At 32.0% G+C, this 22,319-nt stretch overlaps 1 long non-coding RNA gene and 1 pseudogene across 1 annotated transcript; one reads left to right on the top strand and one right to left on the bottom strand.

Annotated features, from left to right (window-relative positions):
• Positions 1-251: 251 nt before the first annotated feature.
• On the bottom strand, positions 252-3,362 carry LOC145090749 (uncharacterized). Its single transcript, XR_013701744.1, has 3 exons — positions 3,058-3,362; positions 2,094-2,168; positions 252-412 (listed from the first exon to the last, which is right to left on the bottom strand). It is a non-coding gene; the product is annotated as an uncharacterized LOC145090749 (long non-coding RNA).
• Positions 3,363-5,946: 2,584 nt separating this feature from the next.
• Positions 5,947-6,423, top strand: LOC145089996 (agamous-like MADS-box protein AGL62 pseudogene; annotated as a pseudogene).
• The last annotated feature ends 15,896 nt before the right edge of the window (positions 6,424-22,319 follow it).

Genomic DNA, 22,319 nt, shown 5'->3' with positions numbered 1-22,319 from the left:
GGCTCGGTCCCGTAAACATCCTGCTGCATACCTCACCTTCGACCCCTCGGGGCAGAAGCTAGTCAACTGGGCAGACTCGATGTCTGCAATCCATCGCCTGGCAGCAATGGGGTCTTTCACCCCATGGAAATCCGGCGCACCACTGCCCCTGAAGTCCATAAAGGACAGTGTGCGAGACCCCGACTAGCCAGATGTCATGTCGCTCCTGAACGCCCTGAGGTGATCCTCTATCAACTCGATGATCCCTTCCTTGATCGACCCGAAGATAATGGGAGTCGACTCAAGGATACCCCTGGTAATCTCTGACGCGATGAACTCGCGTAGTCCCTCATCAACCGGCTCGGAACCTGATCCCGAACCTGACCCCTCTCCTGAACCGCCATCTACCGGCCTCGATCGAAGTACCACCATTCTGCAATACATCACAACAATCATTAGTGATACTGATACTCTCTGAGGGATCACATCTACTTACAAGTTCCCTGGTATTATCTTGGCCATCCTTGGTTCGGGTACGGATCCTCTGCTTTCAGTAGTACGGGCCCATACTACCTTCCACATCTATCCGTACCTTCTTCAAGGAATGCCTCGACTCCACCAGATCTCTTTCACTACTGCTGATTACTGCTATACTCATCCTAGGCTTGCCCTAGGGAAATCTCTAGTTCCACTCTAACCAGTCCTCAGCTGCTGCAGGCCTCCTTGTAATGCCAGTTAGCCATTACCCGAATACCATCACATGTGACGAGGCTCAGATAATCCTTCGAGTATCGGACTCGTCCCTACAACGGTTGGACTCAAACAAGAGCTGCGCAGTAGGATCAAATCCGGCACTCTAAGATTATTCAACCCTGATCACATGTGACGTGACGCATTCGCCTAATGGTTAACTCCCATTATTCAGAGTCCCACGAAGCACGAAGCAAGCAGCATTCAGATAAGGGTAACAATCTCAATTAACTCTATCCACTTTCAGGAACTGAGCTAGCATAAAGTGCTAAGCTCATACTACCAGGCATAACCTAATCAGGTTATCCTACTTACTATCTACTCAATAACTAGCATGCAAGTTCTCATACAACTGAAACACATTAAGCAGGCACATAAGGCATCACTCCTAGATCCTTAGTCCTATTCTAGCATGCCGTTCTACAAAAGCTGATAAACATAACATAAACTTGTATGGGTACTTTGGGGATACTTACTTGAGCTCGGCCGGTCGCGCACATCACACACTTCGTTCTTTCTCAAAACTCTTTTCTCAATTTTAGAAAACATTTTCTTTTAGAAAATCTTTTAATCCCTCAATTTGAGTTCAGACACTCCCGAAGGTGTGTCCGAATCCCTCAAACCAGGGCTCTGATACCAACTTGTAACGACCCAATTTTCATGACCAAAAATTTCGTTTTAAAAACATTACTTTAGAAAATATTAAAAGCTAAAAACATTGTCTAATCAAATCATAACACAAGTGAACCATGTCTAAAAGCCAATTCATACATTCAATCAAAATATCAAAGTACAAATCCCAGTGAAGCTCGTAAATGCGGAAACCGGAGAGTGTGTGTGTGACATGCTGCTACCGCGCCGGCTCCTTTCCCCTAGCTGAGGAGGTACCTGAAACCAAAACTGAAGACTGTAAGCACAAAGCTTAGTGAGTTCCCCCGTCGTACCACATACCATACAAACACGTAACATACATACTGCCAGGCTATTATGGGGTGCCTGACTACCCGGTACGGCCGTTCTGGGGTGCCGTCCTACCCGTGTCAATCCATTCTGGGGTGCTGACTACCCGTCGGTCCTAACACCCGACCACAGGGACTGGTCCCCTCATACTACCTCTATCGCATAACAAGCCAGCATGCAAACATATCATCATATACTGTCAGAGGTATCTGGGGTGTCTGACTACCCATCGGTCCTAACAACCGAACTCGACTACTATCACATACAACGTATCATGCTAGCATATAACATATCAGGTAGTAGTAAACCTAGATGATATCACAAAGACAATCATCTACCATGCGTCTCCTATTGGTGGGTCGGCGTTGTGGCCTTAAACCCACCGCTACTGGAAGGTAACTCACCTCGAAGTAGCTGCTGATCTGATCGGGAACTGACTGCCTACTGCTGCTACTGCTGCTGCTCCGGAAATCCTCCGGCTGCAATTCCCACAATATACCCAATCAAACACTGCGCACTGACCTTTGGGTAAAAAGACCATTTTACCCCTGACCATGCCCTAAGCCATAGTCAGAGTCAACTTTCAGTTGACCTGACTCACCGAGTTGGCTTTCCAACTCGCCGAGTCCCTATCCAGACGACTGCCCTGAATCCCGGTCCTACCCGTCGAGTTAGGCGACGACTCGACGGGTTTACCTTCTTAACCAATATTCAAGTCCTTCATCCTACTCGCCGAGTTGTATGAACAACTTGTCGAGTTCATCTTCATCCGATGAACACTGATGCTAAGACTCGCCGAGTTGTATGAACAACTCGCCGAGTCTGTTCTTGATCTAAGGAGATTGCCTTGAACTCGCCGAGTCAGGGCATTGACTCGCCGAGTACCTCCATAGATGAGTCAAGCTTCCGACTCACTAAGCCACACCCCGTGACTTACTGCTCACTCGACACTACGAAAAAGGGACAAACTCGGAGACTCGCGAACAGACTCGCCGAGTTATATGAACGACTCGCCGAGTCGTTGCCATGCATCCACTAAATACACAGATTTGCTCGAATCTAGTCCATGCCATTCACAGATCTGGGCTTCTAGGACACGAATCACACGTAAAGTTTCCAACTTTACGTGTGGATATTCACCAATATGGATTTTAGGGCTCAAAATGTCCCAAAAGGGTAGATCTAGGGCTAACAAGCAACATGGGGCCATAAAGCTAGCAGATCTGAGCTCCTGGAGCTCAATCTTGCCTAGATCCAGAGGCCAAACATCTTATTACGACATACAATGCACATACAAGCTTGGGGGTTTGACCAAGAAGGACCCAAATGAAGTTTTAAGCATAGAATCAAGGGGAAAACGGGTTATACCTCAAAGGAACTGCTGGAAGAACACAAATAATGCCTGGATGGCTTCCCTTCTTCTGGATCTACTTCCTTCCTCCTTCCAAACCTTCAAAAACACACACACTAACCTCAAACTCTCAAAGAATAGCTTAGAACGAGAGATACAGGGCTTTAAGGGTCAATGGGGGCCGGCTTGGGGCTGATAAGTCCTTTAAATCGGGTGCAAACCCCTGAAACTTAGGGTTTCATCCAACAGCTATGACTCGCCGAGTCCAGGATATGGACTCGCCGAGTCGCCAACTTAAACGTGTCCCGGGTCCCGCATCCACTCGGCGAGTCGGACCTATGACTCGCCGAGTCCAAGGCTAAAAGAAAGGAAATACTCAAATAACATTTACGTACCAGGAACCGGGTGCTACAGATTTCCGGCTCCAATGGCGGATAGGAAGTGGCGGGTGCAGGATGCGGTATAAGCAGCAGCTATAGCACCCTCCTAGGGTTAGGGTTCTTATTGCAACGGTTGTATCACCCTCTCATCCGAAATTGAAAGTTGTTGTGATGCACACCAAGCGCTCGCTAAAATGTTTCAACTGAATGGTATTTATTCGTTTATAGTATTCTATCATAAAAGAATGTTTTTTTATGATAATCGTGAACATATTCTGTTAGAATTCCCCGAATTAATATAATTATTGGTAAATGAATTCCAATTCTATCAGAATGGAATCACGAATTCAAATTATTTTGGAATGGAATATGGATATTTTCTCGCTAATTTATTATTGGATTTGTTTCTACAGAAGTTGATGCTTGAATAACGGACCACGAAATTTGAATGACGCCTCTTAGCAACATTATTCTTTTAAAATGTAGTAGTGTCATTGTTAGATTTTGATGTTTTTTTTCCAGATTTGAAAGTTTTTTTAGTTTTATTCTTTAACAATAAAGGTAATTCTTAGCAATTGTTACATGTATTTTATAAGAATTAATGTAATTTTGGTTTTAATTATTCAATTGATGGTTTGAGAATTTTGTTATTCTACAAGAAATTTTTAAAGTCATGATCAACAAACATGTTCAATAATATTATTATTATTTTATGGTTCAAGAATTTTTTTTTATTTTTGAACATACTCAAACATATTTTGTCAGAATGTCCGAATTAAAAACTTTATAATTCGTAAAATCAGATTTTTAAAATTAATAGAATATATGATCCCTTAAAATATGCAAATTTCCTTTATTAAATCTATGTTAATTGACTAAAATACCCTTCTAGTTAAATTAGATGATATTTTTCAATTATATTTAATTCAATAATATGTATTAATCACTTTCTTAAAATATGTAAAATGAATGACCCACATTTATGCATACAATAACACAATAATTACTTTGAATATAATAACCTAAGCATATATATATATATATATATATATATATATATATATATATATAATTAGCTTTTATTTGTTGTGGCTGACACTAAAAATTAGATTGACGATTATGATATAAACTTTCCAATTAGTTTCCCTCTATAAATTCCAAGTAAAAAATTATGTACGTTGATTTTATTGATTTCATAGGACGACTGCATGTTTAAGCTATATATGTCAAATTGCATGGACTTTGTGTTGCCGTGTTTTATATCCACTATACGAAGTCTTTGTTTGAGTTCATAGGATCATAGATTGGATATTATAATTATATTGTAGTATATATAAAATTAAACAATGGCTAAACTCCCGACAACTTTTTCATAAACCTTAAAACAAAACATATTTTTCAATATTAATTTCATAAACCTTAAAACAAAATATATTTTTCAATATTAGTTTATGTGCATTTATATAAAACCATGACAAAAGTATTTGTTCCTTATTCAATTTATTTCCATCTAGTGCACTCTAATAGATTTTTCCACCAAATTATTTTGGGAGCAATATCTATATATATTGTTAATGCTAATAACATTTAGTACTTCCGTTACATGTAAAAAATATTAATTCCCAACACTTTCTGAGGCTGTAAAATATTTTTTTTTCTGCATTTAAAGATTAAAATCCATTAATGCACTCAATGGATGAGTCCTTTAAATGTCCACTATAGGTTTTCAATGTTAAACTAGAAAAGATATATCCAAAAAGCTAACATTTGTTAGCCTCTTGAAAAAACTTCATCAAATCCTCAATATTAGTTTATGTACATTTATATAAAACCATGGCAAAAGTATTTGTTCCTTATTCAATTTATTTCCATCTAATGCACTCTAAAAGATTTTTCCACCAAATTATTTAGGGAACAATATCTATATATTGTTAATGCTAATAACATTTAGTACTTCCGTTACATGTGAAAAATATTAATTCCCAACACTTTCTGAGGCTGTAAAATATATTTTTTATGTATTTAAAGATTAAAATCCATTAATGCACCCAATGGATGAGTCCTTTAAATGTCCACTATAGATTTTCAATGTTAAACCACAAAACATATATCCAAAAAGCTAACATTTGTTAGCCTCTTGAAAAAACTTCATCAAATCCTCAATATTAGTTTATGTACATTTATATAAAACCATGGCAAAAGTATTTGTTCCTTATTCAATTTATTTCCATCTAATGCACTCTAAAAGATTTTTCCACCAAATTATTTAGGGAGCAATATCTATATATTCTTAATGTTAATAACATTTAGTACTTCCGTTACATGTGAAAAATATAAATTCTTAACACTTTCTGAGGCTGTAAAATATATTTTTTCTGTATTTAAAGATTAAAATCCATTAATGCACCCAATGGACGAGTCCTTTAAATGTCCACTATAGGTTTTCAATGTTAAACCAGAAAATATATATATCCAAAAAGCTAACATTTGTTAGCCTCTTGAAAAAACTTCATCAAATCCTCAACAATGCATCGACCAAGCAAAGGACGAAAGAAGATCGAGACGAAAAGAATAAATAATATGAGCAGCTTGTTGGTTGCTTTCTCCAAGAGTCATTCAGGTCTCTTTAAAAAGGCTAGTGAGATGTGTACGCTTTGTGGGGTGGAGATGGAAATTATTGTGTTTTCTCCAACTAAAAAGGTGTTCTTGTTTGGCCATCCATCTGTTCAAACGATCATTGATCGCTACTTGAAACAAAATCTTCCTCCAAGTGCAAGGACATCTCAACTTGAGCAACATTATCGCAATACCAAGACCCAAGAACTCAACCTGCAGCTAACCAACTTGCTTGCTCAATTGGAAGCTGAAAAAAAGGCCAGTGAAGAACTTAATATGATAAGGAAAGCTACGCAGGAGAGTTTTTGGCCATCCGTCTGTTCAAACGATCATAGATCGCTACTTGAAACAAAATCTTCCTCCAAGTGCAAGGACATCTCAACTTGAGCAGCGTTATTGCAATACCAAGACCCAAGAACTCAACCTGCAGCTAACCAACTTGCTTGCTCAGTTGGAAGCTGAAAAAAAGACCAGTGAAGAACTTAATATGATAAGGAAAGCTAGGCAGGAGAGTTTTTGGTAGGATTCTCCAATAGAGAATCTAGGAGTAGAACAACTAGAGAAATTGAAGGAGATGATGTTGAACTTGAAGAATAACTCTATAAATCAAGCAGAGAAGATCGTTATGGCGGAGGCTGCTAACCTTACAGAGGTATTGTGCATGTGTGGCTCTACATGGTTAGGTGGTATGGGTCCTTCGGTGTGAACTTTGAAGGGCACTGGGCACAGATTTTTCAAAAATCCTCATATGGTCTTAGCTTGTAGATCTTTTTAGAGTGAGGTTGTTTTTGTCTTTTATTTATTTACTATTTTAATCAAGGTCAATCCTCTCTAATAAATAAATAACTTTTTGTCACATGTCATACTCTCATTGATTTGGCCACATGTCATTTTGTTGTAATTTTCAATTAATATTTTTCCACATGGCATTTGTGGTTTTTTTTTTCATTTTATTAATTTCCCCATAATATTTAAATTTAATAATCGCAATCAATGTAATAATAAATACATATCAATTTCATTAATTGAATTCTTTTCTAATTTCAAATTTTCTAAATTAAAGTTTCATTAGTTTCCTTTGTTTATTTATCTAAATTATTTGTTTAATTTAAAAGAAAAATAAACAATCTAATTTTAATAATTCAATATTTTTCTATTTTTTCTTATAAATTCAAACTTCTGACATGTTTAGAATTTCATATTTTTTTCTTTAAAATGAACTTATGTAATACATGGGTCTTACACCTAGTTAATTATAGAGTTGGATCGCTTAGGCCATGCAATCCTTTCTGTAGCTACTAAACATGCATGATTTGAACTATCTTTCTGTTATATTGGATTAATTTAAATGAGTAGCACAGTGTAATAATTTCTACGACGTTAACTAAACTTTCCTGTTCTACCTGGATTTAATATAAGAAATGTTTAGTAGTTAACTGACAATAAGTTTGTTAGACATGCTTGTACATCAAAGTCTTAAGTGAAGATTATTTGGAAAGTAAAACACATAAAACACACTTTGGAAATATATATATATATATATATATATATATATATATATATATATATATATATATATATATATATATATGTTATACTAAAAGTCATTTGATATAACAAACTTTCAAAACCTTTCAACTTGTGTTTTAATTAATACATTAATTTTTCAATTTTCAAAATAATTTAAGTGGGATGTGAAGTACTTTTAAATAATATTTTATAATTATAAATCTAATATACTCTATTTATTAATTTAAATATGGTAGTAAATTCAAAGTATAAATCAAAAAATCAAATTAAACTTAAAAAAATATCCAAATTTCAAGATTTTGACCAAAAACTATTCTTTTATATTATTAAAATTATTTAAACATGTTTTTTATTAATTAAAACTCTATAATAATATTCATAATAAACATAAACTTTTAAAAAATGTTGAATTACTTTGAAAACAATAATTTATGTTTGAAATAATACTCATGATAAAAACTAAAAAATTATCAATCACATTACATTTAAAATTAAATTGAAAGATGTATATCTAAGTTGATTGACAATAATAATATTGAATGTAAAACTTAAATTAAAATACCAATTTAACAAAAATAAATAACCAAAAAGTTATTATAAGGGTTAATTACATAAAAACCCTTACATTTTTTTCAGTGTGGCTATTTTAACATGTGTTTTTGGTAATCTTTTGGTTTAAACAAAGATGCAAGAGTTTTGTTTAGTGAAACTAAAATAAAACTAAGGTTAAATACGAAAAAGTGGAAAATGAATGGGCTAAATCGAATATATATATATATATATATATATATATATATATATATATATATATATATATATATATATATATATATATATATATATATAACATAAAGGTCAGATGAAAATATTGAAAAAATGTAAAGGCCAAATAAAAAAATTAGGAAAATATAATGTGTTCTTAGGGAAAAAATTGAGTTCTAAACCGAAAGTAAAAAAGAAAAACATATAGGGTATTTTTGTAATTACATCTTTATATAACTAATATTTATACCAAAATATGAACCATTTTTAATTATTTAACAATTGATATGATATGATCTTAAAAAGATGTTTATATAAATTGATTAACCCTCAAATAGTTAAAAATTACAATAAATCAAATATTAAAATATTTTTTTATTGTCCTGTGGACCCCATGGGTAGAGACTATCAAGATGATGCAACAAAAATATTTATTTATTGTATCATATGTTATTAATATAATTAAATTGGTTTATAACAATATGATATAAGCATTATTATTTCAATGTTAACGACAATGGTATAGTTACATTTTATATGTCAACATTCTAGTTACATTAAACATTAAGATATTATACACAACACGCATACATTTCTCTTACAATTAGATAAAACAATTACACATATAAGATGTTGAACATAAGTGTCATTTCTTTTCATACATTCGTAAGTTTCGAGATGATCATCCCATGTATTGATTATGTATTAGTGTCGTTTTCCAAAATACACCTTCTCTACAGCAGGTAAGCTAGCATGTCCACATTGTGGGAAGCATACAGAAGCATTCAGACTAAAGAATGGCAATAAGATGTCATGTTTTGATTGCCATAAAAGATTTCTACAGGTAAATCACCCATATAGAAAGGATAAAAATAAGTTCAAGAAGAATCTCGAAGTGATAGAAGGTCCTCCTCCAAGTAAGAATGGTGAACAAACTTTAAGGGAGATTGAACAATTAGGTTTGGTAAAAGTGACTGAACTAAATGCTGATGATGTAAACAAAAGATGTGGCAATCATGGTTGGAAAAAGAAAAGCATATTTTGAGATTTACCATATTGGAAAACAAACCTCATTAGACATAATTTTGATGTTATGCATATTGTTAAAAATGTATTTGAAAACTTTTTTTACACTGTAATAGATGTCAAAAGGAAGACGAAGGACAATGTAACAGCCATAAGAGATCTGAAGCTCTATTGTAGGAAGAGAAAACGAGTCAAAGATAATGAAAGAGCATACTACACTCTGGACAAGAATCAAAAGAAAGTCATATGCCAATGGGTGGAAAAATTGCGTTTCCCCGATGGTTATGTTTCTAATTTGGGGAGGTGTGTTGATTTAACAGGGTGTAGACTGTTCGGAATGAAAAGCCACGATTGTCATGTTTTTATGCAAAGATTAATGCTAATTGCAATTCATGAGATGTTGCCAAAACAAGTGTGGGAAGCATTAACAGAGTTGAGTATTTTCTTCAAAACATTAACAACAACATCAATCACAAAAAAAAAGACATGGAAAGGATTGAAACCGAGATCCAAATAATATTATGTAAATTAGAGACCATCTTTGTCCTTGATATTTTTAACTCCATGGAACATTTACCAGTACATTTTCCATACGAAGCGAAGATAGTCGGTCCTGTCCAATATCGGTGGATGTATCCATTTGAAAGGTTTGTATGGTACATCATAGTGTATGTTGCTATTTTTGTAAGCTAATTTGAACAATCTTCACTATACATATCTAAATCAGTTGAAAAAAGATGTGAAAAATAAAGCTCGAGTGGAAGGGTCCGTTGTTAACACGTACTTGCTACGTGAAGCATCAATATTTTGCTCTCATTATTTCGAGACTGGTGTCCCCACACGTAATAAAAAGTTGCCTCGAAATGATGATGGAGGAGAAGATGAGAAAGCGGATGCTAACAACGACATGTTAGATATATTTTCATATCCTGGGTGTCATTATGGAAGATTCACGAATAGAATGATGTCTAATGAGGAAGTGCATGCTGCCCAAACTTACATACTCCTTAAAGAAGATAAGATCAAGCATTACATCAAGTTTGTACGTAACATATGCATCACTTTTAATTATAATAATCATTTGTTGTGTAATTCCTATGATTGAATAACATTTACATGCATAATTTTGTTTATTACATTCATAGTAACTTTAAAATGTTATTGAAATGGTGATACATAATATCGGAAGAACATTTGAATGAACTTATGGGGGATATGGATGAGCAGGTCCTTGCAACTGAAGTTGAGAAGAACTTTGCATTATGGTTTCAAAACTATGTGGGTGTTATTTTTGTATTTTTTAAAATTTATTATTTTTTGTTATGGTTATAATTAACTCTATTTAAGTGTTTTACCATTATTCATATAGGCACGTAAGATCCCGATAAACAACAAGTCTATATCTGACATATCCAAAATGCCATTCAAAAAAGTGAAATTATATAGTGTATACGTTGTCAATGGTTACAAGTTTCACACAGAAGCTCATAGTCCGAACAAATCAATAACCAATAGTGGATTGTGTGTTAGTAGCCAAGGAGGTGATTATTATGGTAAGGTAGAGGAAATTTTAGAAGTCGAGTACCCTGGTTACCCAATTAAAACCATAGTTTTGTTCAAATGTTATTGGTACGATCCAACACCTAACATAGGAGTTAAGGTTCACAAACAATATAACTTGGTCGAGATAAACGTCAAAAGAAAATACAATAAGTTCGAGCCATTTGTTTTAGCCATGTAAGCCACTCAAGTATGTCACATTCCTTACCCAAGTTCGAAAACAAACAACTCGAACTGGTGGGTTGTATTTAAAGTTAAACCTCATGGTTAGACCGATGAAAATCATCCTCAGAAAGACGTTGCTTTCCAAGAAGATGAAGTTGAATCAAATGAAATCATTATACCAAGTCTAGCCGATACAGACAATTATGATGATTATCACGAAATGTCAAGCAACGGTTCAGATAATGAAAATAATACTGATGAAGAAGGTGAAATTCATGAGGACGACAATGATGGTATTCCTGACAGCGAGGGTAGTTATGAGTATAGTACATCGAACAATGAAGAAGAAGAGGAGGAAGAAGATAATGACTATATGTTTTTGTGTTTAATGTTTTTTGAGATGAAGTTAATTTGTAATTTGGTTTAATATCAATACATAAATGTAAACTAGGAAGAAAGCCCGGGCTTCGCCCGGGATGTTTTTTTTGTGTTTTTTATGTCAAAATGTAAAACTATTGATTGTAAAGCCCAAGAGTGTCAAAGTGGCTAAAGAATTGTGGAAAAAACCTAAATATTTTTCGTGTATATTGTGCCAAATGTATATTTTTTATAATAAAGACTAAAAGTGTCAAACTGGCTAAAAAATTGTGGCAAAAATCTAAAGTTTTTATTGTGTTTTTTTACCAAAATGTAAAAGTTTTGTTTCCAATGGCCAAAAGTGTCAAAGTTACCAAAAAAATGTGGCAAAAATCTTAATGCCCAAAAAGTTTCTATTGCTAACTCTTTTGTGCTTATATATATATATATATATATATATATATATATATATATATATAGACACACACACACACACTAATGTATTACATTAGAGATTATGATATATATGTTATTTTTGTCTTTTCCATTTCAACAATCAAAATTCCACTGTTACCTACAAAAGATTATAATATTTGAATAATGTGTTTTGACACAAATATCCTCAATATTCACATATCTGAAATGATTTCAAGGGCACTTTGGTCTTTTTGCACTCTAAAGAGTTGAGGCGCCATCATACCTCTAACGTCACACCGGCGTTATCAGTTCTTCAACCATTGAGAACGTCTCAACTATTCCAGACGATAAATCTCTACAGAAACACTAAAACCCCCAAATTTTCGTAGGGTAATCGTTCTTAAAATCGATTTTCTCCGATAATAGACACTCTTGTACACCTCGCGACCAGATCAACATAAAGTAAGTAATTTTTTTCCATACCTTGTTACACTGTTTTTCAAAGTTACGCTTATATTTTAAAAAGAAATCGAAATCAACTACTCCAATGTCTATTTTGTTAGTAGAATGTCGATTACTAGAAGTTTCCGTTCGTTAGATGATCTCCATTAGAGATTTTGAGTTGGATATTTGTAGTATTAGGGTCAGAATCTGCGAAAGTCATCGTCTCTGCGAGACTTTGGTAATTCTCAATAAACATCAACTAATGAATGTATATTTGATGAAATACAACTTTCTTTATTTGTTATTTACAGTGTATTTATATTTTTGAAGTTCAAAGAAGATGTATGAAGCAGGGGGTGACCCTTAAGTGTTCAGAACATCATGCATTGGCATGATTGAAATGGGTCCTAAAAATATGAATGCTAATTCATTTATACGCACATGTGCATTGCATAATAACATTGAAGCCATGTTCAGACAGGGTATTGTATATGTAATTTCATTAATTATATGAAATCTATACCATTTATTAATATTTTGTGTCGTTGATGTTATATATTGATATTGTTATTCTGTCAACAGGAAGAGTGCATCTATTATGGCCATTTTGATTTAGGATTGCCATTGTTGAGACAAGCAGCAAATGAAGATCATCTTGAGGCAATTTATTTGCTTGGAATGATCTACATTTCAATACGGCCTCATCAATGTGATGAAGGTATGTATATATGGTATATATGTAAATTAACTTATATATAGTTAATTAAAGGCATGTTTGTAGTTTGGGGTTAGTATTTAGCTGTGTTGTGTTGTATAATATTTATTGTTGTATTGAAAAGGATATATTGGATTAATTGATGGATATTTTAATGTGTAGGTTTACAATTACTTGATACCTATTTTGGCTGGGTAGTTCCGGATGATGGGGAGTACACGGGTGTTGTTGATAGTGCCAAAGAGTTGTTGCGGGCTGTTGATGTTGTTCATAGACTTACAACGAATAACATCACATTCCAATGTGAAGACCCACGACATTCTGTTAAAGGTGCATTTGAAATAGGCCATGAATAGGATGAGGATCGACAAAGATATTGCACGGTTTGTCGTTGGTATGTAGAGTATGGTAGGTTTTGTATATTTCTTAAAAATATTAATGGTTGATAATAGATTGGACATTGAATATTATTGTTCTTATTGTATTATTGTATATGAAGTTGTATAGTACTATTATAGTTTTATTTTGGTTGAAGTATATGTAAAGCCCATGTTATTTTTGTGATGAAGTATACTTAATGTAATTAAAAATAAGTTTGTAATGAATTCGTTATTAAGGAAAAAAAATCTACATAGATTATATACTTTAACATGCCCGGTTAATGTAATTAAAAATAAGTTCGTAATGAATTCATTGTTAGTTATTCATTATATACTATGTTTTTAAGAAATTATACACAACTTGATTAGCACAACTGGCTTAACCGCGCCCTTTTCTAGCATAAGCTTAAGTTCAAGTCCGTTTGCTAGCAATATCTACTTTATAATTCATTTTTACATTTTTTAGCCATTAGTTTATGCCACATATTACCAATTCAAAAATATTTCATTCAAACCATATCTTACAAATTCCATTGATCATAATAATAATTCATCCATAGTATAACAAAATTAATTAAGCATACAACATCCCAATAAATGCTGTCACAAATTAGCTATGTGTTTTGTTCCATAGCAAAACAAGCATAGGAAATCATATTCCCTAGCAGAATTCCCTAACAAATACCTACGAATGGTACTTCCATAGCAATTCAACTATGGAATTGGTTTCCGTCACAAACTCCGTTGCATAGTAACCACGATGATGAATTCTATAGCAGCAGTACAACGGAAAGTGATTTGGTAACAATCGTTGGAAAATTGCTATGAATTTTTGTTCCATAGAACTATCGATAGCATTTTCCCTAGCAACTCCCACTCTCGCTACCAGAAATAAAATCCGTAAACAATGTGGTAGCAACATTGCTATGGGACGACATTCCATAACACGATCCATTGCAGATTAACAACGAAAATACGTTCCACAGCGATCTTCCCTAGCAAAATCGCGTTTTTCTTGTAGTGTTTCTACCAAAATTTTCCTTATTATTTGATCTTGATTATATATATATATATATATATATATATATATATATATATATATATATATATATATATATATATATATATATAAGGGACTGTTCACTTGAGATTAAAAAAAAGTAGAGATCTTGAGATTCAACCTCAGCCACATATTTCTCATTTGCCGCTCTAATGCTCCAACGTACCTGCAGCAACGACATATGCGTAATCATAAATGATTATATGCAGCAACAGCGTATGCCTAATCATAAATGATTACATTTTTATACGTATATGGTTAATCATAAATGATTATACATATATGTATGTTCACAAATGGAGTAATCATAAATGATTATGAAAGGTGGCAGAAGAGGTGTGGTGACAGAGGTGGCGGTTGTATAAGTAACGGTGGTGACAGTGGTGGGGTCGGCTGGTGTCAGAGGTGGTGGTAATGGTGGTGGCGGTGACGGTTTTGGTGGTGGGGATGTAGGCAGAGGAGAAAGGAAAGGGTGGCACTGAATAATCATTTAGAATTATACCAGGCCTGTCGCGCTACGCCGAAGGGTTAGAGCGGCAGATGTGAAATATGTGGTTGAGGTTAAATCTCAAGATCTCTATTTTATTTTTAATTTCAACGGAACCAACCTACCTACCTACCTACCTACCTATATATATATATATATATATATATATATATATATATATATATATATATATATATATATATATATATATATATATATATATAGGGAGTGGTTCAAATGAGAACCACAAAAGATTAAGAACCTTAAGAACCTCATTTAATAACTAAATACATACATTGTAAATATTATCAAGTATGTTAAAATCTTGATTTTTGTCTTTTTGGTAAGAAAATGGCAAAATCGTAATTTTTTTAGTCTAATATTTTCATGCATGCATTCATTTATATTTGAACACAAAACTTTTATAAAATACAACTTTATACAGTCCATTTACAGTTTAATACTTAAAATTCACAACTTAACAGAACTTATTTTACATTAATTCTCAAATTCATTGAAATCAAACCCAAACTTTACCACCACCACATGCCGCCACCAAACATGTGTGCCAACATTGCAACAATTCTTTCTTCCAAATGAGATCTGTATATAAAGTCACACAATGACATGTTAAATACTACATTCATAATTTAATAAAGTGATTTATTCATCCATTTTGAATTTAATGCAAAATAATTATAAAAACTAAGGCATTTTTACATACTTATACAACAATAAAAATAAATAAATTCACAAGAAATTAATACAAATTTTTTACATAAATCATTCATATTTTATTACAGAAGTTATATAAAAAATCACAGCAACATGCAGTCAATTCACAATTTAATATACTCAATTATCATTTAATATATAAAATTTTAATCTTAATATAAAAAATTAAAACTCTAATACATAAAAATATCATATTCTTAACTTAAAACATACATTTACACATTTAGATCTAGAGGTTGGTGTTTTTTCAAAATTTAATTTACATAATATTCACAATTTAAATTTAATATAATTTTGTTAAAATTAGAGAAAATTATATATATATATATATATATATATATATATATATATATATATATATATATATATATATAATGATTCTTTCTTCTCATATTTCAGAAGCAAAATCAAAATTCATAAAAATTTCAAATCTTAATAAAGCCAATTCACAACTTAATACAATCATTTCATAGTTTAATACATAAAATTCACAACTTAATGTAGTAATTCATACTTTAATACACAAAATATATGTATACACGACTATATATATATATATATATATATATATATATATATATATATATATATATATTTAACTTAATACTAACAATTATATGTTCATATCTAGAGTCATTTTTATCTATTAAATTGTGAAATTGCTATACTAAGCTGTGAAAAAATTTACAGCTTAACACAACAAATTCATAGTTTAATACAATACATTCACAACTTATTTACAAGTAATCTCCTATTTTAGTGTATAAAAAACTCATTTATATTTTAATACATACATAGGTTATCCCGTACTTCATAAGCAAACATCAAAAGAAAAATATATACATGAATCATAAAAGAGGATAACTTATTTGAAATCAACGAAGATGATTGAGAAATAGAATATATCATTACTCTACCACCATCACCACCATTAACACTGTCAACTACCATTCGTTGCCATCAACCATCGCCACCATAAAGCATCAATGTCAACACCACCAACATTATTCCCTAAAAAATCAGATAAGGATTAAATAAAAAAAACAAAATTGACAGTTTACTTCATTATTTTAGACATTAATTCACAAATTAATTTAATATTTCAGACACTAATTCTTAACTTAAGTCAATATTTCAGACACTAATTCACAACTTAGTGAACTAAAAAACACATTCACAACTTAACTTACATATTCACAAATTAATGCATAAAAACACATATTCACACTTTAATACACTACATTCACAACTATTTTATAGGTATAAAATTCAAATCTGGATAAAAAGATTAGAATTCACAGTTTAATAAAGCATTACAAGACTCTTATTCACAATTTAATCAAACACCTTGTATGCTCTATAAAAAGATATCCAGATGATCAATTTTAAAAAACAACTTAAAACTTATTAAAAATAATATATTCTTAGATTAAAATTAATTAAAAAAAGTCATGTATTGACAACATAAAACTTATACTTTTTTATTAATAATAGTTAAAACTAACATTAACATAACTAAATAATTTATGAAACCTTAAAACATCACAATTCACAACTTAAAAAAACCTAAATTCATATTATTTGAGAAAACATCTACAAAATAATATATTATAAATACAATTCACAACATAACAACTAAAAAACCTAAATTATGAGCAACAATTCTATTAAAATATTATAACAAATAAGAAAAGAAACTTGGATTCATAATTTGAAACTTATAACAAATTATGCATTTATGGCTTAAAAGTTTAAATTTCTTATTAATAACAATTAAAAGTAACTTTAATAGAATTAAACAATAACTGAAACATTAAAACATTACAGTTCATAGTTAAAACAAATAAATAAACAAATACACTTTTTTTAGAAAATCAATTATATTTGCTAGCAACCCAAAGTTTTAATCCAACAACCCATTTATGATTTTTCAGCAGCCAATAATGAATTAGAGATGTCCAATATTAAGCCCATTAGGTCATGTGTGTGGGCATTGGAATAGATACGTCAAGTAGAAGAAAAAAAGGACATCGCATTTTCATTTTTATTACGCCGCCAAGAGCTAAGGCGGATACAATGCATTTTTGTGTCTTATATTTCTTTGCTTATTTTTTCTGGAACATATATCACTATATTATCATTGATAATTTTATCATGATTTTAATAGAGGTTAAAACCTTAAATTCACAGCTTAATAACAAAAACCAATATAAAAATTGACATACCAGAGATCTTAGATCTACCGTCAGAGAATGTAGATCTTTACCGAAACAATTCATATCTAAAACCATCATCGTCAATAAAGTAGCATCGATCGATAATGCTCGTTGGAACCGAGGAGGGCAACATAGATCTAACCTGAAATATATCAAGTGGAGATGTTTTGTCGGATATCAAAGAAGAAGAGATTGATGCGATAGAAAGCGACGGAGGCGGAAGATCCGGTGGTTTCACTGAAGATCAGAGAAAAACATATGCAAATTTGGTGTTAGGCAAACATTCAACAATGGTGGAATCAGTATAGATTGAAAAAATCAAGCAAACATTGGCAAATTACAACATAATCAAACCTTGATTCGACGTATGGTAACTAGCATAACAATCACAGCATCACAACCAAGTGTTTTGGCTGCTAATGCAACACCTTGAGCAAAATTTCCTGTTGATGAAGAGATAACTCCATGTGATAATTGTTCTTTTGGGAGTTTTGCCATCATGTTGTATGCTCCACGAAACATTTGGCTGATGAACAACATAAATCATGATTTACTATGCTAAAATAGAAATTTTCAATATAAATAACATGAAACATAACAGAAACAAAGATGAATAGCATAAATAGGAACATCTTGGTGTTTGTGAAAGTTTATTATGACTAATTTGAATTGAAATATGTGTGAAATCGTGTTTATATGTGTGCTTACATGTTGAAGATCTTCTCGTTTAAGCCAAATGTTGACACGTAACCGTTCTGAAAGCTTAGGGACGTGCGATAACAGAGATTTAATTGCAACTCGTAAAATCGATTTGAAGACAAAATATTCGTCAAATACTCCATTTAACTCAAAGCACCATTACCTTCCTCCACCTTATGGTTCACAACAACGTCCAACTGGACATATTCGTACTGCAATGAAGACAGAGACACTCGAAGCACCGGCGGTGGTTGTTCTCTGGTCCACAACACCGCAATCATTGACCTAGCCTCTATTGTTAACAAATCGATATCCGCCTTTGATTTCGAAATGGTAGTGGAGACGGAAGGTCTCCTTCTCTTGGCTGTGTTGACATTTTGCAATATGACATCATTGTTAGGGATTTTGACATAAGGAGTGAAACACATGGCTTCCATTTGAGCTCTGTTTAGGTTTCCGGTGGCGGAATGCGGTGGTGCTGGCAGTGGAGACAAATTAGGAGGCGGGAGAGAACAACGCTGATGGTTTCGAATTTGGACACACCGAATGGACAAGCGGGAGTGATAGTAGAACACATAAGCAAGAATGACAACAGTGGTGATGGTCTCGCCGGTAGTGGCGATGACAGGTGTGGAAGGTGGTTGTAGGTGGTAAAAGGAGGGGGAAAGAGAGAATTTCAGATTGCACCTTACGAAAAAAAACATGAAGGGTGTGTTAGATCTGATATATTTGTTTATAAAACTAGGCTACGAATTATCTTTATCTACAATAATGTCATTCATCTTTTCAGAAATCTCTCTTCCTAATAAAAACCTCTCTAAGGTGCCACATGGCATGTTTTTACACCATTCTTTTGCCACGTGGCGTTTTTCTAGACCTTTATAATTTTACTTTCCTGCCCAAAGCATCATTAACGCTCTATAACCTAAAAAGTCAAAATTGAAATCTAAATAATTTTCGTTTTCTAATCAGTATTTTAATACCTGATGTTTTGGGAATCATATCAGTTGCCCTGTATTTATTTAGGAAACAACCCATTCAAATCAATGTATTCTATGAGAAATTAGCAAGTCTTCTCATTTGAAATCGGTAACTACATATATTCCATTGAAAACTCCATGTGTATTTTATATACACTGAACGATGCATTTTTGAATACATATCAATAGACTACTGCATTTTTAGATTCGAATTTGGAAGCTTCATATCACTAGATCAAGGAAGATTCAAACAACATCAGAAAAGATTGGAAAGAAAAATCACATTGCATTTAAATCTTGATGGGCAAAATCAAGAAGATGAACACATAATCATAAAGATGATCATGATTCTCTTATTAAGATTATAAATGTGTGAAAACAATTGCGAAAGGTAACGAGCAAACCCCTCCTTTCTCTCTCTCATTCTCTTCTGATTGCACAGTTCACAACAGTTTGTTTGGATATATTATTTGTTGAGTTCTTGATAAATCTATTTTGGATGCCATGTGTTCGATAAAATGCCTAAGAGAACCATTAATTAGTGTGTACGACTAGATGCAATTATGACATTATACTTTCATCTTAAGCTAATTTTTGACAACGATAAAACCAGTCTGCCTCTCTTTCTCTCTCTTCTTAGAGATGGTGGTGGCGCCTTTAACGTCCCTCAACCTACATTTTTGTTATAATTTTCCGTCTACAAACGAAGAGGCTTTATTAGGGTCTTGAAACTGTAAATGATGAAATCTGATCCATTTTTAAGATATAGATCTTGTGTTTTAGGTTTAGGGCAGAATTTTAACCGGAAACCATTGGCCCTGGTATGATCTGAGTATGCCATATTTCTGAGGATTTTGGGGTTTCTTAAACATTTACATGGATTGTATCTTTCTATAACTGCTTCAAAATCTATCTATTTGTATTTCTTGGGGTTATTGGTATTTTTTAGTACCCAAGATGGAATATCATCAAGCCATCCTTAGCATGCTCACTTGCTGGGAGGTTGGTATTTTATTGATATTTGTTAGTATGTATTTAGTGTTAATTGTAGGTTATTATATATTCTTTTTCAAAAAAGATGGATGATGGACCTCCTATAGAGGAGGAGATTTTTTTTTGGAGAAAATCCATTGTACTAAAGGTATCTTTCTTACTTATATGCTAACTTTTATAACATATTATCCAATTGTGACACCGTATTTTCAAACTCCCCATGTCTATCTCTGTGACGAGCACATGTAAATAAAATGGAGCAAAATGTAAACAAAGATGTAAGTTGGTGTAGAAAAATGTCCTACACATTAGTTGGTTTCAACCATGATTCCATGTATATCAATATGTATTTATTTATTTTTATCAATTATAATTAATACACAATTCTTCATAAATATATGAAAATGTTATTTCCTATTTAGGGTAGTGATGCAGGTACTTTGAGAGATCGTCGATAACATACTTAAATATGCTTTATTAATATCTTAAAGAGGAACAATTTTAGTTGCATCATTCATTCATCATATAAACTAAGCGAATTTGAATTTGTGAACATAGACAGTTGATGCATGCATTATTCATTCATATATAGCTTCTTACACAATACAAATATAAAGAGTTGCAAGAACGTTATCATAACTTAGATTTGTAATTTATGATAATTTGGTACATGGCAAAATGCGATGAATAACAACACACATTTAGTAAATCTTAGTAGTTTTTTTATCCTACATGTGTTAAAGATCAGAGGTAATGTTATCTTTGGGCCTTTTTTTTCATTGGTATTTTAGAAACCATGGGTATTTTAAAAAAATCAGATTTTTAAATTTTAACCTAAACGTAAAAGGTGAGATTTTTTAACTTCATCACAGTTTTGTTTAATACACACAAAAAAAAAATCAGATTTTTAAGTATTAACCTAAATAAAAACATTTAACTTTCTAAATTAATAATTTTTTGCAAATCTTTGATTAATGATTAAGATTTTCAAGTAACAATATTGTTTATTTCATGACCTATGAAAAATGATGGCTCTTGGTTATGCTTTAATGTTCTAAATGTTATTAACAATATTCTTTCTTGTGTATAATAATTATAAACATACCATCCGTGGTTTCCAGGAGTTATAACATAGTGATAAATATACATTTATTGATTAGTTAAAATTAACGGTTATTAGGGTTCTTAATATTTAGTGGTTCTTATTTGAACATTTACATATATATATATATATATATATATATATATATATATATATATATATATATATATATATATATATATATATATAAATGTTCTAAATGTTATTAACAATATTCTTTCTTGTGTATAATAATTATAAACATACCACCCGTGGTTTCCACGAGTTATAACCTAGTGATAAATATATATTTATTGATTAGTTAAAATTAGTGGTTATTAGGGTTCTTAATATTTAGTGGTTCTTATTTGAACATTTACGTATATATATATATATATATATATATATATATATATATATATATATATATATATATATATATATATATATATATATATATATCTTTTATTTGTTGTGGTTGACACTAAAAATTAGATTGACGATTATGATATAAACTTTCCAATTAGTTTTGCCTCCATAAATTCCAAGTATAAAATTATGTGCGTTGATTTTATATGACGAAAAAATTACTGCGTGTTTAAGCCCCATATGTCAAATTGCATGGACTTTATGTTGACTTGTTTTATATCCACTATACGAAGTCTTTGTTTGATTT

Source organism: Lactuca serriola, chromosome 2 (genome assembly GCF_051521515.1).
Source record: "Lactuca serriola cultivar US96UC23 chromosome 2, Lser_US96UC23_V15, whole genome shotgun sequence".
Lineage (NCBI taxonomy): Eukaryota > Viridiplantae > Streptophyta > Magnoliopsida > Asterales > Asteraceae > Lactuca > Lactuca serriola.
The sequence above is the reverse complement of the archived record's forward strand: the minus strand, read 5'-3'. Positions and strand labels throughout refer to the sequence as shown.